At 43.2% G+C, this 22,403-nt stretch overlaps 1 protein-coding gene across 1 annotated transcript in view; it reads left to right on the forward strand.

Annotated features, from left to right (window-relative positions):
- Positions 1–8,165: 8,165 nt before the first annotated feature.
- LOC115462292 (zinc finger protein 366-like) overlaps positions 8,166–22,403 on the forward strand; it is a 120,861-nt gene continuing 106,623 nt past the window's right edge. The window contains exon 1 of the mRNA XM_030192302.1: positions 8,166–8,237. The gene's annotated coding sequence lies outside the window, so the exon portion shown is untranslated. The remainder of the gene's footprint in view (positions 8,238–22,403) is intronic.

Genomic DNA, 22,403 nt, shown 5'->3' on the forward strand with positions numbered 1-22,403 from the left:
CTTTGGATTTTGTGCATGTAATGGGGTGTTTGGATAGTGTGGGGTGTGTGTGTGGAGGGATGCTGCTTGGAAAGCTGTGTTTGTTTGGTTCCTGTTTCTGTTTGGCTTTCACTTTCTCACCTTTAATGTTAAAGGCCTAACTTCACCCCAGAAGCAGAAGCTCATTTTTAAGGAAGCTCTTTGCACCAATATGTCTGTGGGGTTTCTTCAGGAGACTCATCTGCTTCCACTGTATGAAAAGTTGCTAGTGCATAACTATCCCTTTATTTTTCAAGCTACTACTAAAAGGTGTAAAAAGACCAACGGGGTATCAATTTTGATCCATAAGATGGTCAGGTGTGTGGTCCGTGATACTTTGGCCAACCCAGAATGTCGTTATTTGTTTGTGAAGGCTGAGCTACAAGGTCGACTCTATGTCCCCAATACTGATCAATGCTCTTTCTTTGAATGTATAGAGCAGAAGATTTTGGAGTTTCAGGAAGGTGTCCTGTTAGTGGGTGGAGACTTTAATCTGACTTGTGATCCTTGCTATTATAATTCTACTTTGCAGATTCATTATGTTAAATGGGATAGGGCTTGTCTACGTGGGCTTGTGGGTTGGATTAGTCTGGAGGACGTGTGGCGCCTTTATCACCCAGGTGAGCAGGACTATAATTTCTATTCAATTAACCATAGTTCTTATTCCCAGATAGAACTCTGGCTGCCTAAGCAGGGTTTTTGCTCTATGTTCTCTGGAGTGCATGTTGATCCTCGCATTTGGTCTGACCACGCCCCAGTTGCCCTGCATCTTGTTCCTGCTAATGGTTTTGGGGGTCACTGGTTTTGGAGACTTAACGATCAGTTATTGTTGGACTCCCCCCCCAGACACTGCTTGAATTAGAGGCTGATGTTAACGAGTTTTTTGTTTTCAGTGATACTGGTGAACTGGGACCTGTGACAGTGTGAGAGAGCTTTAAATCCTAAATGAGAGGAATGTGCATTTTGCAGCAGTTTTCACAATTGTAGGTGTTGGGAGCGTTGGTTGACTCTATGGCTTCAGCATGGTAGGCTTGACCTTTTGCATAAGGCTCAGCTATGGTGTGCAAAAGTTCTCCAGGATTTAGGGAGTTGTCAGCGGAAGCTTTTGAAGCTTGATCTTGATGATGCTACTACTTATCATTTCTATAGCGCTACTAGACGTACGCAGCGCTGTACACTTGAACACGAAGAGACAGTCCCTGCTCGACAGAGCTTACAATCTAATTAGGACAGACAAACAGGACAAACAAGAGATAAGGGAATATTAAAGTGAGGATGATAAAAATAAGGGTTCTGAACAAGTGAATACGGGTTAAGAGTTAAAAGCAGCATCAAAAAGGTGGGCTTTTAGCTTAGATTTGAAGACGGCCAGAGATGGAGCTTGATGTACCGGCTCAGGAAGTCTATTCCAGGCATATGGTGCAGCAAGATAAAAGGAACGGAGTCTGGAGTTAGCAGTGGAGGAGAAGGGTGCAGATAAGAGAGATTTACCCAGTGAATGGAGTTCCCGGGGAGGAATGTAGGGAGAGATGAGAGTGGAGAGGTACTGAGGAGCTACAGAGTGAATGCACTTATAAGTCAATAAGAGGAGTTTGAACTGTATGTGGAAATGGATAGGAAGCCAGTGAAGTGACTTGAGGAGAGGGCTAATATGAGTATAATGACACTGACGGAATATTAGTCGTGCAGCAGAATTTTGAACAGATTGAAGAGGAGAGAGATGGCTAAGTGGGAGACCTGTGAGAAGCAAGTTGCAATAGTCTAAGCGAGAGATGATAAGAGTGTGGATGAGGGTTCTGGTAGTGTGCTCAGAAAGGAAAGGGAGAATTTTGGTGATATTATAGAGAAAGAAATGACAGGTTTTAGCAGTCTACTGAATATGTGCAGAGAAGGAAAGGTAGGAATCAAAGATGACCCCAAGGTTACGAACTGATGAGACAGGAAGGATGAGAGTGTTATCCACAGAAATAGAGAATGGGGGAGGAGGAGAGGTTGGTTTAGGGCGAAAGATAAGAAGCTCAGTCTTGGTCATGTTTAGTTTCAGATGGCGCTGAGACATTCAGGCAGCAATGTTAGACAGGCAGGCTGATACTTTGGCCTGGATTTCGGCTGAGATTTCTGGTGTGGAAAGGTAGATCTGGGAGTCATCTGCGTAAAGATGATACTGAAAACCATGGGATGAGATCAGAGTACCAAGGGAAGAAGTATATGTGGAGAAAAGAAGAGGTCCTAGGACAGATCCCTGAGGTACACCAACTGACAGTAGGATAGATGTAGAGGAGGATCCACTAGAGTATACACTAAAGGTACGCTGGGAGAGGTAAGAAGAAAACCAGGAAAGAACAGAGCCCTGAAATCCAAGTGAGGACAGCTTATCAAGAAGTAGGATGTGATCAACAGTGTCAAAAGCAGCAGATAGATAGAGAAGGATGAGGATAGAATAGAGACCTTTGGATCTGGCCAGGAACAGTGCAAGCGCTGTTTCAGTTGAATGAAGGGGGCAAAAGCCAGATTGATGTGGATCAAGAATAGCTTGAGATGAAAGAAAGTCAAGGCAACGGCGGTGAACAGCTCGTTCAAGTATTTTGGATAGGAAAGGGAGGAGGGAGATGGGGTGATAATTGGAAGGACAGGTAGGGTCCAATGAAGGTTTTTTAAGGAGTGGTGTGACTACATGTTTGAAGGCATCAGGAACAGTTGCAGTGGAAAGTGAAAGATTGAGGATATGACAGATAAAAGGGATGACAGTAGGAGAGATAGTGTTAAGTAGATGGGTGGGAATAGGATCAGAGGAACAGGTAGTTAGTTTTGAGGAGGAAATAAGATGTGTAGTTTCCTCTTCAGTGATTTCAGAAAAGGAGGCAGGGGTTGGAGGGTTGACAGAATGGACTAAGGGAAGGAGAGGAGAAGGTGACCTGGTTGAGAATTCAAGTTTAATCTTGTGAACCTTATCATGAAAGTACTCAGCCAGAGTCTGGGGGGAAAGTGAAGGGGGAGCTGGAGGTGAAGGCAATTTGAGGAGAGAGTTCAGTGTGGCAAAGAGACGTCGAGGGTTTGAGCCAAGAGAATTTGTCAACTGGATGTAATAGTCCTGTTTGGCAAGTAAAAGAGCAGACTGGAAGGAGGTCAGCAAGAATTTGAAATGTATGAAGTCAACATGGGCACGGGATTTCAGCCAAAGGTGTTCAGCAGAGCGGGCACAGGAACGTAGGTAGCGGATTCTAGAGGTCAGCCAAGGCTAGGGTTTGGTACGTTTTATAGAACGGGGAATGGCAGGAGCGAGAGTATCCAGAGCAGAGGAGAGGATAGTATTATAGGAAGAGACAGCCTCATTGACAGACTTGGATAACATGGTGGTAGAGAAGAGATTTGAAACACTGGAGGACAGAGTAGAAGGGTCCTGGATGTAGACTATACGCTTGAGTGGGTCCGTTAAGAGTTTTTTGAGTGGTTGCTTGTCACTCAGCTTAAGAAGCAACAAGTGTGAAATTTGATTGTGCCTGTGAAAGACTCAGCAGGCCATGTGGTGCAGGGTGATACAGCTATTGGTAACGCTTTTGCGCAATACTATGCTCAGTTGTACTCGCTGGAAGCTGAGGGTCCGCTTAGCGACACTGAGACATACTTGGTGGAACTTATGCTTCCAGAATTATCCTCAAATGTGCAGGATTTTTTGTCAGCTTCAGTGGTGATGGAGGAAGTCCTGGAGGCCATAGCTTATCTGCCTTCTTCTAAGGCCCCTGGGTAAGTTGGCTTTACTAATCTCTTTTGCAAAATGTTTGTGCATCTGCTGGTGGAGCCACTGATGCATATGTATAACTCTTTGCTTCAGGAGGATCTGCTTCCCCTGTCCTTGCATCAAGCAGGAGTTACTTTGATACTAAAACCCGTTTGCTGTGCCTCTTAATGGCGTATTTCTCTGCTGGGGGTCAATTATAAGTTACTGATTTGGATATTGGCTGCCCAGCTTCAGTGTTTCCTTCAGGAGCTTATTCATGGTGATCAGTCCAACTTCATTGCCGGTAATAAGAATGACAATGTTTGACGGGTTCTGGATCTGGTTTGGGTGGCTGGTCGGAGGCCTTCTCCAGTGGTGTTGTTGGCAGTGGATGCAGAGAAGGCTTTTGACTGGGTCTGCTGGCCCTTTATGATGGCTACCCTTCGGTGTTTTGGTTTTCATGGGCATTTTTTGAGTTGGATCTCTTTGATTTATCAGGACTCGGTGACCTGTCTGCAGGTGACTGGGGCATATACGGACTCTTTTGCCTTGCACCACTGCGCCCAACAGGAATGTCTGCTCTCCCCATTAATTTTTGCATTGGTCATGGAGCCTCTAGCCCAGGTGATTCAGGATAGTCTGGAAGTGTGTGGGAAATGGGTAGGTGATCAGGTCCAGAAACTTTTACTTTATGCAGATGATGTTCTTTTTATTCTTACTGAGCTCCCCCAGCCTTCCCTGCAAGTCTCTTGCTTTATGTGAACTTGCTAAAGGTTTCCATTGCCTCAAACTATGTGGAATATTGGTACATGATACTCTTTCAATGGTACTATACCCCAGCCCGTCTTAAGCGCATCGTTGGTGTGGGTACTGGATTAGGGTTACCATATGTCCAGTTTTACCCGGACATGTCCTCTTTTTGAGGACACCGCGGGGCACCCAGGCAGGTTTTGTCATCCTGCCCATTTGTACAGGTTTGCAGGCGGACAGGCTTGCTTGTGGGTGGCCCTCCAGGTGTCCTTTTCTCCCCTCACCTTCTATACCTTACTGTTGTGCCCCGGTGGTCTAGTGGCCTCTTCAGGGCAGGAAAGAGCCCCCACTTTCCTACCCGGTGCTGCTGCAGACCTCTCACTCCTGGCGCTGCTTCAAAATGGCTGACGAGAGTTCTACTGTGGGATTCAGCGCGTGCCAAACTCAGAATTACCACCGAGTGCACACACTACCCCAGCGGTAGTGATGATTTGGCATGTGCTACCCGCATGTTAGCCCTCCCACGGCTTTGTAAAAGGGCCCCTAAAAACAGTGGATTGAATTGTAGAGCAATAAAGTTGTTGGGATAAAAATGTTAACAATACTTGCTGTCATTGTTGATTTCTATTTGAAAAAAATCAATAAACATGATTTGGAAAAAAAAAGTATTATATCAGGCAATAACTTTTTTACTTTCACTTAATGTGTTTTTCACTGAACGTTTACTTTTACTTACATATTAAAACATACCTTTATTTTTACTTTGACCTAGTACTCTGAACAACACTGCATGCTGGATGTAGCCAGCACATGGATGTCCATTTCTCATGTATTTTGGAATAGGCTGTATGTCAGCAGGCCTTGCTCTAAAATATATGAGAAATGGATGTCCATATCTGATATACAGACTTGGATGCCCATATTCTGAGCTGGACATCCTTTCTAAAATTCCGTTCCACTGTACTATGTAAAAAGAAAACCAAGCTAGAACAGAACCCCAAAATCTAAGTGAGGCGAGCAAATCAAGGAGTAGGTAGTGATTAACAGTATCAAAAATAGCAGGTCATGAAGGATGAAGAGTGAGTAAAGGCCATTGGACCTTTGAAAACTGGATGAATCCCAATTGGATACTGAAGTATTACATTTACTGATGCAATATGAAATGAATAAAATGATTCTAGCTAAGCAAAAATGTTGAAGTATAGTTACAGTCAGTTCAGGAGAAGCTGAACTCCTAAATGCTTCCCCACTCTTTCTATAACTTCAGTGCCTAAATTTAAGTGCTATTTGTGCGTAAGTGATAGTTGGGTGCTAACCCCTGGATTCTATGAAGGGCGGTCAAAATTGGGTGCAGATCCCAGATTGGTGCCCAAATTAATTAGTTAATGACTTCCAAAGATTTAATTATTAGAATTAACAAGCACTTAATGTTATTTATTTATTTATTTGTTACATTTGTATCCCACATTTTCCCACCTCAATGTGGCTTACATAGTTCCGGAGAGGTTGTTACAGACTCTAGTGTGAACAAATACAAAGTAGATCGTACAATTTAAAGATTTAGGGCGGTTTGCTCTATGCAGGCTGCAAGGGTGGTATCGTTCGGTGAGCGATTGAGTATTGCCCGTTACTTAGTTAATTGTTATGTTACTTAGTTTGGAGTTTTTGTTGGTTATGTGGGGTTTGCACTAATTATGATTTGGGTGCCAATCTGGCTATGCAGTATTCTGTAAAAATGGGTGCCTAAATTGGATTGTGTGTAACTCAAAAAGGGGCATGGCCATGGGAGGGACATGGGTGAGCCAGGGGCATTTACGGAGTGGATGGAAGTTCAAGATATTTGAAAGTGTTCTAAATTAAACTTCAACCGCTCAATTTTCGGACCACAGGAGATAGCCGGACTGTCTCCCACAGTCCACGCTGAATCCAGATATTCAATGCCAGGCCATTTCCAGTGATCAGCATTGAATAACCAATTTAACTTTGGCCAGTCCGACTTTAACCAGCCAAGCTGATATTCAGCACTGGCCAGTTAAAGTCAGACCAGCCAACGTTATTCCACCTATTGTGGCGGTCAAATATGGCCACCAAACTCGGCTGGTTTGACTTTTAAAATCAGCGTATAGCTGGTTATATCGCGTGATACAACCGTCTAACTTTAAGTCGCTTACCAGCGATATTCAGCACCAGATATCCAGTTATCCAGCGCTGAATATCGCCAGATAGCTGCCTATGTGCCATTTTAGCGACCATATTCTTCTGAATATCGGCCTCCTTAACTATATGGGTGAATATCACTACTATCCATCTAGTCACTGATGGTGAGCACTGTCCATGTATGTTTATTGCCATCACTTATTCATATAGGAGTGCTGAATATACATATTTTTATGTGTTGCATGTTAGCATGTTCTGGGATAGAATTTTTTAAAAAAAGGAATATTTACTTATTTATTTACAGTAAGTTGCACGTGTAAGTAGCAGCACTGCCCATGCCCCTCTCATGTCTTGCATTTACAACTGTGGGGTAAATTCAAGCAAGAGCGCCAGAATTTAGGTGCCAGGATGATGTGTGCTAGCTGTGAATTCTATAAATGTTCTGTGTGGAACTGCCATTATAGAATACTATTGTAAGTCTGCAGGTTTGCACCTAACTATACGTGCAAATACTTATACCACGTCAAAGGCTGGTATAAGCGCTTGCACCTTAACTGTTGGCAGTTAGGCACATAACTTCCATAATTCTATAACATGTGTGCTTAACTCCTAGGCATGCCCCGGATCTGCCCATGCCTCTCCCACATCTAAACCTCCTGGAAGTTGAGCGCAATAGAATTTCCACGTAGAACTTCTAGAATAGCAACTAAGGGCATTTGGGTGTGCAATTGCCAATTGGTGCCAATTAACACCAATTTAAGCCAATAATTGACTGCTAATTCCAATTAACAGCCAATTATTAAATTAAGTTGTGTGCTAAACTGACCTTATTCTATAAATTGTATGTACAAATTTGTGCACTAAGCATAAGAACATAAGAATGGCTGTACTGAATCAGACCAACGGTCCATCTAGCCCAGTATCCTGTTTCCAACAGTGGCCAATCCAGGTCACAAGTACTTGGCAGAATCCTAAATAGTAGCAACATTCCATGCTACCAATCCCAGGGCAAGTTTATAGAATTAGGGGGTGTGCCACTTGCGGGTACCCTTACAGAACAGTGCTTAGTCGATTTGCTGCCATTGACCTGTGTAAGTGTACGCTTATCTGCCAAAATACTAGTGTTCTGTACTTTTAGGGGTGCTAATGGCGCAGAAATGCAGGCGCTGAGTGATAGAATTAAGCCTTGGAATGTGCACATTTTAGCGTCAAAACCAAAACCTATCTGCAGAAAATGTGCTTTGAAGGAATCGCATATAGTTTACCCATTTTGTTTGTTTGTTTTGTAAAACCAATGTAGACGCTCTAATACTTGTGGAATTCTTTTCATTTCTCTATGCCAAACATTTTTTTGTCCGAGGAGCAAAAGATGTCTATCTGCCATTTCCTTATTTTTTTTTCAGGAAAGCTAAGGGTTGTTGACTTCCTCTCCCCTCCCTTCCTTCCTTCTTTCCGAAGGTACTCATCTAAGAAAAAAAGAGAAGCAAGTGACCATTCTGTTCTCTTTCTTAAGTCACATTAAAGGCTGTCCCTGCTAGCTCCTGTGACACTGCAGTCTCTGCACAAGACGGTGACAGAAAACTGGGAAGAGCAGGTAGGAACCCTGGGGTGTCTTCTTCATTGGCTGATATGAGTGAATTGACTTTATTTAGAAGTGCAAAATATGTTATATACTGATACTTAGTACTAAGTTAAAAGGGCGTTCTATGATTTATTTTGGTTGAAGGCTATAGTGTTTGCTAAGTTTAGAGATGTCATGCAGTACTGCAGACTGATGCCATGACCTAGAGCATGGTTTGTTTTTCTAAGATATTGTACTTATGTTCAGAAAGAGAGGTTGCACTACAAATGCTCATGCTCATGTCAGTAGTTTAGCATTATAGGGGCGATTTTATACAGGTTTTCCCATGTGCAAGGCTGGTTTTATGCACAGAAAAGGCCTTTTATAAAACTGTATAACCATTTATGTGTGTGCATGCATATCTATGTGTGCTTACATAATCATGTGTACCGCTACATGTACCATTAGCAGGTGGGGGCAGAGCTGCAATGCACACGTGTATTATATAAAATACACATATGGGCTAATGCTATAAATTGATGCTTAGTTTTAGACGCTAGCAACTAGGGATGGGCAACCAGAAAAAATGTTGTTTCGTTTTGTGTCCTGTGTCATTTCCGGGGATGTTCATTTTTTTTGGCCATTTTTTTCATCAGAGGAGCAAAGTTATTGAACAAGCTTTCTTTTGAAAGAGGGCGCACTATGCGGTCAGCTGAATAAAAGGACGCTCAAACATAGACACCTAAAGTTAGAGTGCTCAGCTGCTATTCTATAAGGGCACATTAGTGCATCTAGTCTGTTATAGTGCTCAGCCAGTGGCGTTCCTTGGTCGGCTGTCACCCGGGCCGGATCGCCGCTGTGCACCCTCTCCGGGTGCAGCATTGCCCGTCCCCCCCAGGTGCAGCATGACACCTCCCCCGGGTGCAGCATCCCCCCCTGGTGCATCACCGTCCCCCCCCCCCAGGTGCATTCTTCTTATCTACTGGGGTGCTGGGAACAGCCGTGTGGCTGTCGGCTCCGCTGGTTTCCTGCTCCCTCTGCCCCGGAACAGGAAGTAACATCAGAGGAAGCAGGGATTCAGCAGAGATGACAGCTGTACAGCTGCTCCCTGTACCCCTCCTGCAGCGTGCACCCGGGGCGGACCGCCCCCACCACCCCGCCCTCAGTATGCCAATGTGCTCAGCTAGTATTCTGTAGTGGCACATTAGTGCGTCTAATCTGCTATAGTTCTCAGCTACTGTTCTATAAGGTCACATTAATGCATCTAGTCTGTTATAATGCTCAGCTAGTGTTCTAGAATGGCACATTAGTGCATCTATGGGCCCTTTTACAAAGTCACGGGAGGGTTATCATACGGGTAGCTTGCGGCAAATTGGCACTACTGCCGGGGTAGCGTGTGCTACCAGCGGTAATTACATAAGTACATAAGTAATGCCACACTGGGAAAAGACCAAGGGTCCATTGAGCCCAGCATCCTGTCCACGACAGCGGCCAATCCAGGCCAAGGACACCTGGCAAGCTTCCCAAACGTACAAACATTCTATACATGTTATTCCTGGAATTGTGGATTTTTCCCCAAGTCCATTTAGTAGTGGTTTATGGACTTGTCCTTTAGGAAACCGTCTAACCCCTTTTTAAACTCTGCCAAGCTAACCGCCTTCACCACGTTCTCCGGCAACGAATTCCAGAGTTTAATTATGCGTTGGGTGAAGAAACATTTTCTCCGATTTGTTTTAAATTTACTACACTGTAGTTTCATCGCATGCCCCCTAGTCCTAGTATTTTTGGAAAGCGTGAACAGACGCTTCACATCCACCTGTTCCACTCCACTCATTATTTTATATACCTCTATCATGTCTCCCCTCAGCCGTCTCTTCTCAAAGCTGAAAAGCCCTAACCTCCTTAGTCTTTCTTCATAGGGAAGTCATCCCATCCCTGCTATCATTTTAGTCGCCCTTCGCTGCACCTTTTCCAATTCTACTATATCTTTCTTGAGATGCTGCGACCAGAACTGAACACAATACTCAAGGTGCGGTCGCACCATGGAGCGATACAACGGCATTATAACATCCTCACACCTGTTTTCCATACCTTTTCTAATAATACCCAACATTCTATTCACTTTCCGAGCCGCAGCAGCACACTGAGCAGAAGGTTTCAGTGTATTATCGATGACGACACCCAGATCCCTTTCTTGGTCCGTAACTCCTAACGTGGAACCTTGCATGACGTAGCTATAATTCGGGTTCTTTTCTCCCACATGCATCACCTTGCAGTAGAAAATATATTTCTATTTTCTACCATGGGGGGCATTTGCAGTGGTAATCGGCAGCGTGGCCTCCTTTGCATATGCTGCATGGCTACTGTGTGGTAGTGCATCAGCCCTTACTGCCAGGTCAGTGGCTGGTGGTATGGGCTCAGGCTGTAAATAGGTGTGCGCTAGGTTCAATTTTTGTGCACGCCCATTTCCCGGCCCTTTAAAAAAAATGGCCTTTTATCCAGCTGCGGTAAAAAGTGGTCCAGTGTGCACCCAAAAGATGCATCCACACTACTACAGACCACAGAGATAATAGCGCCCATAAATTTGCCTGCAATTAGCTTTGATCATAGGGGCATTATTGCCCTGCGCTGTTTGGGTGCTAATTTTAGAGCACTGTTTGGAACAGCGTGGGGCTTATGATCATCTGCACCTAGGTGCACAGTTTATAGAATAGGGTGTAGATCAGTTATGCACGTAACTGCTAATTTGTGCCAATTTGCACTTGATAAGACCAATTATTGATAGTTATCACCAATTAAGGGGTCCTTTTACAAAGGCGCACTGAAAAATGGCTTGCGGTAGTGTAGGCATGGGTTTTGGGTGCACGCAGATCCATGTTTTAGCGTGCCTGTAAAAAAGGCCTATTTTTTGCCAAAAAAGGACTTGTGGCAAAATCAAAATTGCCGCCCTTCCATTTTGGGTCTGAGACCTTACTGCCAGCCATTGACTTAGCGGTAAAGAATCTGGCCGGTAATGACCTACGCGCGTCAAATGCCACTTGGCGCATGTCCATTACGCGCACCAGAAAATAAAAAATATTTTTCAGACGCGCATAGCAGATGTGCACCAAAGTAAAGGTTTTTATTTTATAATTGGGGCTTCATTGTTTGGAGAAAGAGGGGGCAAAAGTAATTAACTTCTAATTACTTCTGCCCCTCTTTCCTTATGCTTTTTTGTGGATGATTTCCTGATCTGATGAAGAAGGGCAACCTTCGAAAGCTAATCAAGAAATGTATTAAGTTATGTCCAATGTTTTTTTTTATATAATCTGACTTTTTTAATTGATGTTACCTGGATTTGACCCTACAAGTTCTATGACTGGCTTCCAAATATCTGCAGGTAATCAATAGAAATCAAACAAAATTAAAACATGGAAAAGAAAATAAGATGATACCTTTTTTGTTGGACATAACTTAATACATTTCTTGATTAGCTTTCGAAGGTTGCCCTTCTTCATCAGATCAGGAAATCATCCACAAAAAAGCATAAGGAAAGAGGGGCAGAAGTAATTAGAAGTTAATTACTTTTGCCCCCTCTTTCTCCAAACAATGAAGCCCCAATTATAAAATAAAAACCTTTACTTAGATGTTTTTTATTTTCTAATTTGGGGTTTCATTGCTTTTTAATTTTCCAAAGACAAGAGAAACATGAAGATATTTTCAGACCATGCAATTTTGAATTTCTGTAATGTAAACATTCATTGGATCCTTGTAAATATGTTTTCTGACTTAGGGGATCTCTTACTAAGGCAGGCTAGCGTTTTTAGTACGCGCTAATATTTAGGGTTCGCTAAACGATAGAGATGTCCATATATTCCTATGGAAGTCTCTAAAGTTTAGTGCACCCTAAATATTAGCACATGCTAAAAACGGTAGCTCACCTTAGTAAAAGAGGCCCTAAATTACGAATACTTCAGTTCAACATCAGACTCAAATTTTATTCCACCTGAAGCAACTGAGTAAACCTGACAGATAAAGGGATCAGAGAAATTTTCTGACTCTGATGTGAATGTGAACTTTACTGATTTGGAGAGTTTTGTTAGTAGGGGCAGTTGGCTTTCTTAGAAATGCTGTCACACCATAACTCATAGTTACAGTAGTAGATTTTATAATTGAAAGATAAATTCGCAATTCATCATTTGTGTGAAAATCAGATCACGTTTTGTGTGCACATTTACATATTAGCACCTATTTCTATGGCCCTGATGTGATAGAAAGTCCTTGCTAAGTCCAACAAATTAAAACATGTTTTTTTTTCTCTCAGTGATTTGTGATCAATATATGATCAAGATGGTACCTTTTTGAACCTACAGAAAAATTAATGCAAACATCAAGCATCTAAAGGATAAAAATGTATTGGGCTTTATACCTGGGGGATTTTCTCTTTCAAAGCACACTGCTTGCACTGTGGCAAAGTTCACGGGTACCTTTTCTTGTGCATCAGTTTAAAACACGAGAGCATGGTCTGTTTAGATAATAAGTTTTCTATCACAAGCTTTAAACAGGGTTAAATTATCTACTGTATTTACATAAAATGTTTGAAAGACTATTTTACAGTTTTGGAGAGGTTACCATTCCTTTTATCTCGCCGCACCTTATGCCTGGAATAAACTTCCTGAGCGGCTACGTCAAGCTCCATCTCTAGCCGCCTTCAAATCTGGACTAAAGGCCTACCTGTTTGATGTTGCTTTTGACTCCTAACTTTTCACTTGTTCATAACCTTTATCTTGTCTTCCTTTCTTCAATAGTCCCTCATCCCTATGTGTCCTATCTGTCTGTCCTACCCTTACCCTTAATTGTCCTGTCTGTCTGTCCTGATTTAGATTGTAAGCTCTCGAGCAAGGACTGTCTCATCTTCATGTTCAATTGTAAAGTGCTGCGTACCACTGGTAGCGCTATAGAAATGATTTGTAGTAGTAGTAGTTCAGGCATTGTTCAGTTTGCTGATGATTGTTATAAGCAGATGAAATATAATAGTATAATAATAAGTTTATATGTACATTGTACTTCAGTGTCATGTAAGTGAAATATTTTTATGGATAATTTCTAAAATCTATACTTCTGTTTTCTAAAAGAATTTATCTAGAAGATTGAAGAAACTGTGGAGCCCTTTTACAAAGGCGCGGGAGCGTCTTTAGCATGCATGAAAAATAAGCATGTGCGAAATGCTAGAGATGCCCATTTATTCCTATGGGTGTCTGTAGCATTTAGTGTGTGCTAATCATTAGCGTGCACTAAAACCGTTAATGCACCTTGGCAAGAGACACCCTGTATGCCTTGAGTAGAAATACGTAAACAATTTAGGAGGGACTTTATCAACATAGACTACCATTAAGTTGGGTTATTTTACCACACATCATACCAGTTTAGCACGGGGTCACATTGCGTGAAATGGCAACGCTATTGTTAAAACAGCATGACTTGTGGTAAAGTAACCCATCTTAATGGCAGTCCATGTTGATGACTTCACCCCCTTACAGTCTAACTTGAACCAAGCATTTTTCAAGTGAATTGAAGCCTGGTTTCCTTAGATTTACCAGAGAAATGCTTAACTGTGCAAAATCTGAATTTGATTTTTTTTTAAATGCACTTTTAATCTTTGGAAAATACCAAGCAGACACACTGATTTAACAAAATCCAGTTCCAAGATTTTAAAGATCTGAAGCAGATTGTTTGACACACTCAAGATCTTGCTGATTTTTGTTTTAATTCATTGAGCTACTTTAATAAACCTGTAAAATTGTTTAAGGTTCGGTGAACCTATTTCCAAAGATCTTTGTAGCTGTCATAGAACTTGTAGGGTCAAATCCAGGTAACATCAATTAAAAAAGTCAGATTATATTAAAAAAACATGGTGATAATCAGAATAAAATGTGATGGAGTCATGAGTGTTGCAGCCTGTAGTTTAGATGTTAGATTGGTTGCTTCTGTCATTAATAAACGATCTTATCAGGTGTGTCTTTAGCAATCTGTGAAATGTGAAATATTCAGCAGTGTGATGTAATTGCTTACGCAATGAATTTCCTTCTCTTAGAACATTGATAGGAGAATCCAGCAGTGTGAATTATTTTATATTTAATTTTATTGCATTGAGGTAAGTGTAAGACAAGGAAGTCTCTCGAGGATTTCTTAGCGTTATGTGTTGGCAACTCAATAAGGTTCTGCATATAAGATGGAGATAGGCTATAAATTATTTGATAAATGAGCACACATAATTTGAATGTGATGCGTGTGTTTATTGGAAGCCAATGTAAGTTTAGAAGTGAGGTTGCTTTAGAATAACGGGGAACTCTGAGTACAAGGTGAGCTGCAGTGTTCTGGGCAGTTTGTAATTTTCTGATTAATGAGGTTTTAGACTTGCATAAATGGCATTGCAACAATCAAATTCAGATAATACTAGTAATTGAGTTAAGGATCTGAAAATTAAATTTGGAAAGTATGGTCTCAATCTTTTAATTTCCACAGTGATTTGAAGACACGAGTCACTACTGTGGATACTTGTGGTTCAAATGATAATTGTTGATCAATAGTTATTCCTAGGATTTTCAGATTGGACTCCAATGGATAGGTTATATTGTTTAAAAGGTTTTGGAAAATATTGGATGAAAAGGGTTTATTATTATTAAAAACTTAGGGCCCTGTTTACTAAGGTGCGCTAGTGTTTTTAGCACATGCTAACCATGTAAGCGCCCATAAGAATATTATGGGCATCTACACGGATACCGCGCTAATGCTTAGCGTGCAGTACAAATGCTAGCATGGCTTAGTAAACAGCAGGGGTGTAGCCAGACTTCGGCGGGAGGGGGGTCCAGAGCCCGAGGTGAGGGGGCACATTTTAGCCTCCCTCCCGGCGCCACCGCCACCACCAACTTTGACCCCCCCGCCCGTCGATGACCCTCTTGACCCCCCTCCCGCTGCCAACCCGCCGTCGCCGTCTGCTACCTTTGCTGGCGGGGGACCCCAACCCTCGCCAGCTGAGGTCCTCTTCTTCCTTCGTTCTGAGTCTGACATCCTGCACGCTGTACGTGCAGGAGGTCAGACTCAGAATGAAGGAAGAAGAGGACCTCAGGTGGCGGGGGTTGGGGTCCCCTGCCAGCAAGGGTAGCAGACGATGACGGCGGGTCGGTCCAGGGCTGGGAAAGACCTGTATAAAGGAAAGGGAAATGGGACTTGATATACCGTTTTTCTGAGGTTTCTGCAACTACATTCAAAGCGGTTTACATATATTCAGGTACTTATTTTGTACCAGGGGCAATGGAGGGTTAAGTGACTTGCCCAGAGTCACAAGGAGTTGCAGTGGGAATCAAATTCAGTTCCCCACGATCAAAGTCCACTGCACTAACCACTAGGCTACTCCTCTACTCCATGTTAAGGCCACTTTTTACCACAGCTTAGTAAAAGGACCCCTATGTAAGTTAACTGTATTTATAGAATAGTGCTTAGGCAGACTTTTGGCAGTTACATGTGCATGTGAATACATATACATGTAAATGCCATTATTCTAAACATTTACATATATAACAGACATGTAAATGTTAGCACCTATTTCAATGTGGAGGAGTGGCTAGTGGTTAGGGTGGTGGATTTTGGTCCTGAGGAACTGAGTTCAATTCCCACCTGAGGCACAGGCAGCTCCTTGTGACTCTGGGCAAGTCACTTAACCCTCCATTGCCGCATTGAGCCTGCCATGAGTGACAGGAAGTCCTTGCTAAGTCCAACAAATTAACAGATGTTTTTTTTCTCCCTGTGATTTGTGATCAATACATGATCAAAATGGTACCTTTTTGAACATACAGAAAAATTAACGCAAACATCAAGTATCTAAGGAATAAAAATGTATTGGGTTTTATACCTGGTGGATTTTCTCTATCAAAGCACACTGCTTGCACTGTGGCAAAGTTCACGGGTACCTTTTCTTGTGCATTGTGCATCACTTTAAAAAATGAGAGCATGGGCACATTTGCACTTTGAAAACTGCCTGAGGAAAAAATCCACACAGGCATTGATCTCTACTTTGTCCTGTGGGGCCTGTGCTATTTTAGAAATAGAAAAGCATGTGTGTTATTGCAATTCATGCCCTAACCCTGAGCTGGGGTAAAAGTACGCATGTGGTCTAAATCCATGCCTTAACTTTATGCCCCCAGAAATTCCTCCACTCAGGTTAGATAAACATACACATTGCTGATCAATGCATGCACTATTTACCTACAAGAAGGGAGGAGCAACTGTTAAATGACCAATTTTGCAGATAAAATGCTATTTTGCTAGCAGAAATGACTTTGAAAATTGCCCTCCATTGCAATACTCCTGAACAAAGCCAACTTTTGCTTTACATAATGTTATCTCCTCTGGTTTGCATATTGGAAACTGACTTCTGGCCTTAGGTCCCTTACAGGACAAAGAATATTTAGCTCATAATATTTTACTTTCTATTATTCAGTAATAAATGGTTTAACACATTATATATAAGGAAAGAATGACCAAATAAAAATAAATCAAATCTCTGACTAGATAGAGATTTCAAGGTCCTTTTACTATAGCTTAGAGAGCAGAGAACTAACAGTGCATGCTAAATGCTATGAAGCGCATTTTATATCTATGGGCTTCTTAACATTTAGCACACAATCATTCCATTAGCAGACATTGAGGGGCCCTTTTACTAAGCAGCGGTAAAAAGTGGCCTGTGGTAGTGTAGGTGAGTATATTGGGCACACGCTGGGCCAGTTTTTACCACATCTACAAAAAAGGGCTACTTTTTAATGGGACAGGAAAAGGGCCTGTGGTAAAAATGAAACCAGCACGCGCCCAAAACCGGCCTGAGCCTGTAACACCACCCATTGATCTAGTGGTAAAGACTCACGCACTACATGCACGGTGACCAGTTGGTACCGCCAGAACTGGCACGCATAGATGGAAATAAATAAATAATTCATCCATGCATTATGGGCGCGTGCCAAATCTGAAATTTCCACCAGGAGGGTGAACTGGCCTCGTGGTAGTCTCGTTTGAGCACGCACTGCATGTGCGTAGAGCCTACAGCGGCTTAGTAAAAGGGTCCCTAAGCTCTATACATGCAATATAACTTTCAGATTGCAGGGTATGGATTGGTTAAAACCAATGTCCCTTCTGGGACTGTGGTGTGAAAGTAATTTCTACTCCTACCACTAGATGTCACTGCCACCTCCAAGACTGTGATGAAACTGCAGGAACTCTACAGAAAATCACAGAGAAAAAGTCCAGAGATCACTGACTACAGGCAGCTGAGATATGTGTTTTGTTGTGCACTTGGAAAGACAAAAAGGTTGGCATATATGTATTTTATTTACAAACTTTAGACCACCTTTCTGACTAAAATAAGTTGCCCAAAGTGCTTTACAATATAAACATTGAGAACAACCCATAAAATCAAAACTACACAGAACATTATAATTAAAACATTATAGTGGCAATTCTACAAAGTAGCACCAAGAATTAGGCACCCCAATCCCATACGATTATTCCCTAATTGTATAAAAAAGTTGCAAAGAATTGCGCATGCAAATTTGGGTGCATACCTAATTTGAATGCACAATTTAATTGAATAACAAGTGAATTAGCACCAATAATTGGCTTAAAAAAACAATTATTGATACTAATCAGATTTAATTGGAATTTACGTGCATACATTTAGGTGTGGGATCCATGCCTAAATTTTAAGTGTGATTAAATAAAAAGGTGGTGTGGAAATGGGAGGGTCATGGGCCAAAAAGGGGCATTCCTAGCATTTATGCATGTTGTTATAGAATAAGGGGATACGCGCCTGATTTAGGTGCATAGATTTGCATGTCTTGCCCTCATACCTGGGGGGAACATCAGGGGTGTCTTCAACCCAGCAGATCTTTGAGGGCCGACACAGGGGCAAGGGATATTCTGCAACCGTGCAGGCTTGTGGCTTCCTCCCACAGCACTGGGCCCACTCCAGCGCGCCACCTTCACTCACGCGCAGAATCCTCCAACCCGTATCATTGGTGATGTCAGGCCGTCGGGTATCCTCTGACATTGGCTGTGTGTCCCTTCTTCTTACACCTCCACAGCTCGCTTGTGGCTTCGCCAACTGTCTCTTGGCGCTGTGGCTGCATGTGCCTTATCTTCTGCTTGGTGTTTGCTGCCAGTTCCTGACCCACGCTGCCTTCTGACCACACTTTCTGCTGCCTGTCCTGACCCCCCCACTGACTTCTGACCATGCTGTATCTACTGCTTGTCCTGACCCTTGCTGACTTCTGACCACACTTTCTGCTGCCTGTCCTCACCCCGCTGACTTCTGACCATGCTGTATCAGCTGCCTGTCCTGACCCACGCTGACTTCTGACCATGCTGTATCTGCTGCCTGCCCTGGCCCACACAGACGTCTGATCGCGCTGTATCAGCTGCCTGTCCTGACACATGCTGACTTCTGACCATGTTGTTTCTACTGCCTGTCCTGCCAGCTTATAATCGAAAGAGAAAAATGCCTATATTTTGACCCAAATCGGGAGATGAGCGTTTTTCTCGCAAAGGCGCCCAAATCGGTATAATTGAAAGCCGATTTTGGGCATTTCCAATTGCACTCCGTTGCAGAAACGAATAAAGTTGACGGGGGCGTGTCGGAGGCGTGGTGGAGGCGGGACTGGGGTGTGGTTATCAGCCGAGGAGAGATGGGCGTCTTTAGCTGATAATCGAAAAAAAAAGGCGTTTTTACCGCGATTTTGGGTCACTTTTTTTGGACCCTTTTTTTTCACGAGCAAGTCCCAAAAAAGTGCCCAGATGACCACTGGAGGGAATCGAGGATGACCTCCCCGGACTCCCCCAGTGGTCACTAACCCCCTCCCACCAGAAAAAAACCCACTTTAAAAACTTTTTTCCAGCCTCTATGCCAGCCTCAAATGTTGTACCCACCTCCATGACAGCAGAATATGTTCGATCCTGTCACAGCCTTTCCCTGGGTCAGATGTGGTTCTCAGGTGCACTACAGGGTCACATCAGCATTGCATTGTGGTGGGTGTAGGGTATTGGGCTCCGTGATTTCATTAGCTTCTGTTACAGTCTCACGATGTTGGTAGTTGGTAGGCTCTTCTCTCATGGTGCTTTTCCCCCTGCCTACTGGGTCAGAGTGTGCCCTGTTGTGTTTCCGGTAGTCCATGAGGTAGTGGCCATTTTTGTAAGCCAGTTTTAGATCCCTTCCATGTGTTAGCCATGTTAGAGAACTTAGTTCTTACCTTGAATGTGGCTAAAAGAGGGCATTGTACAACATTCTGCCAGCTCTGACCTGCTAATCTCACTACCAGGGAGACTCGTTGCCAGTGGTGGGGCACAACCTCTGATCTGCAGTTAACTGTGAGTAAGCGTGCTTATTCCAATAAAGGATGTTTTCGGAGAGATTAGTCTTCAGGTGTAAACTGGTGTGCCAATGTTATACAGCAGTAACAAGTCCTAGAGGCCTGCATGTATGCAGGTCCCTGGAGCACTTTTAGTGGGTACCGCAATGCACTTCAGCCAGGTGGACCCAGGCCCATCCCCCCCACCTGTAACACTTGTGCTGGTAAATGGGAGGCCTCCAAAACCCACTGTACCCACATGTAGGTGCCCCCTTCACCCCTAAGAGCTATGGTAGTGTTGTACATTTGTGGGTAGTGGGTTTTGGGGGAGGGGGTTGGGAGCTCAGCACCCGTGGTAAGGGAGCTATGCATGTGGGAGCTTTTTCTGAAGTCCACCGCACTGACCTAGGGTGCCCAGTTGGTGTCCTGGCATATCAGGGGGGCGAGTGTACTACAAATCGTGGCCCTTCCCACAACCAAATGGCTCAGATTAGGACGTTTTTGAGCTGGGCGTTTTTAGTTTTCATTATCGCTAAAAAAAACCAAACGTCCATTTTTTCGAAAATACGGTTCGGCCCGCCACTTCACGGACACGTTCTCGGAGATAAACGCCCATGGAGATAGGCGTTTGCATACGATTATGCCCCTCCTGACCTACACTGACTTCTGACCACACTGTTTCTGCTGCTTTCCCTGACCCATGTTGACTTCTGACCATTCTGTTTCTGCTGCCTGTCCTGACCCATGCTAACTTCTGACCACGCTGTTTCTGCTGCCTGTCCTGACCCACGCTGACTTCTGACCATGCTGTGTTTGCTGCATATCCTGACCTATGCTGATTTCCAGCCACGCTGTGCTCGCCGCCTGTCCTACTCTGTATTGGTTTATTATCATCTTCTAGTGTGGCCGGTCTGACATATGCCTTTTCCCCTAAGGATCCCAAGTCCTGCTGGCTGCCCACACCCAAGGGTTCAACCTTCAGGGAATGGTGGCTGGTCTAGGCGAAGAACTAAGGGCACTGTTGGCTGCCTCTCGCCCTCTGGATGACGGCACTCTTCCAGGTCCATGACAGGACATGATATTGCACCATGTTTCAGTTGGTGCACATAGCAACGGCTAAACTTAGGCGTAATTCCTGGGTATAAGAGCTATTCTATAAACTGCGCCTAACTTTAAGCATGACTTATAGAATAGTGCTTTTTTCAGCGTCAGTTTTTTGGACACTATGTATAGAATTCACTCCTTAGTGCAAATTCTATAATGGCTTTTCGTGCTAAGATTCCATAAAGCAATGCTGGCTTAAGTTGGCACTGGGGAGCCTAAAGTTAGGTGACAACAGTTACAAGTCAATGATAGTTGTAACTGTTGGTGCCTAATTGTAACCCGGTCCTACTATCCAGGGTTAGAAGGGGCTCAAGAGGCACTGAATGTTTTATCACTTACTCACTTACTCTGGTCCCATCAATCCATCTACTCAGGAACCATATGACACTCATAGGATTAAAAGAACTGGAACATTTCTTAACTGATGGTTCACTGCATTGGTCTTCATGCAGTCAATTATAGATCATATTGCTTTCCAGATGATCATAAGCAATAATACATTTTCTGAGTTAATACACATGCTTAACCCTCATGCCTGTCCTGCAGCTCAGTTACAACCCAGAGCGGATTTCACACTCCTGATATACTTCAGTACCATCATGTCTAGACTTCCAGTAACTGCATACTCCCTTCGGGCTGCCACCCCAAAGGTCTCGCTATCAGCCAAGGTACACTACAATTCCACCCTAGCCCTGGTTACGGACGGACTCCCAAATCCTCCAAGTTTCTGGCTCCTCTAATGGCTGATGCAATATAACAGCTTACTGTCCAGGTAATCTATCCACTTGTCACAATACTACAGGACTTCCCCTTCTCTTTAGTGGGTCATTTGGCAGGGGAACTAACAGTAACACCTAACTCCCACACCACAGCTGGTTACTTATTTAAGAGGCAGAACCAGAGACAAAATCCTTCCCACAGGGTTTCCCTTATATACCCTCTGAGCTCCTCCCAGGTCCTCCAATCACTCCCCTAATGACCTGCTACCCGGAGGCCCACTCTATCATGTTCTTAGACAAACCATGGGTTACATAATAGTGCCCTAAAGTGCGTGTAACTTAGAGTATTTTGTAAGTCATGTGCATATTCCACAGACATTTTCATGACCCAGCCATACTCCTCCTCATTATGTGGTGTATTGGTCATAAGTACATAACGGAAAAGAGGATATTTTCTTAAAAACCTGGAGGACATATCTGAAGGAGTCTAAAAGGAGGGCATGTCCTCTTAAAAGAGGACTTATGGTAACCCTAGAGTTAGGAATGCCATGGTGGGCCGGAAAATACATATAGAGGTTTGTTTACTAAAACTTAGCTCCAGTTATCTTCAGCAGGGCCCATTTTATTCCTATGGGCCCTGCTTCAGATAACTTGAGCTAAGCTTTAGTAAACAACCCCCACGGTTTGTATGCATAGGCACTATTTTGTCTCTATTCCTCTAATTCTATAAAAGTGGCCAAAAATTGCATGCACAAATTTGAGTGTGCACCTTAATTGAAAAATGAGCTAATTAGTGCTAATAATTGGCTTCTTAACAAGCATTATTGTCACTAATTAGATTTAATTGGCATTTATATGTGATTTGAAAAAGGAGGTGTGGAAATAGGAGGGTGTAATAGGGGTGTTCCTAAAATTAGCACGTATTGTTATAGAATAAGGGGGCTATGTGCCTTATGTAGGTGTGTACATCTGTACTATGCTTGGTGCAAATGGCTGTGCCTAAA

The sequence above is a fragment of the Microcaecilia unicolor genome, chromosome 2, assembly GCF_901765095.1.
Source record: "Microcaecilia unicolor chromosome 2, aMicUni1.1, whole genome shotgun sequence".
Taxonomy (NCBI): Eukaryota; Metazoa; Chordata; class Amphibia; order Gymnophiona; family Siphonopidae; genus Microcaecilia; species Microcaecilia unicolor.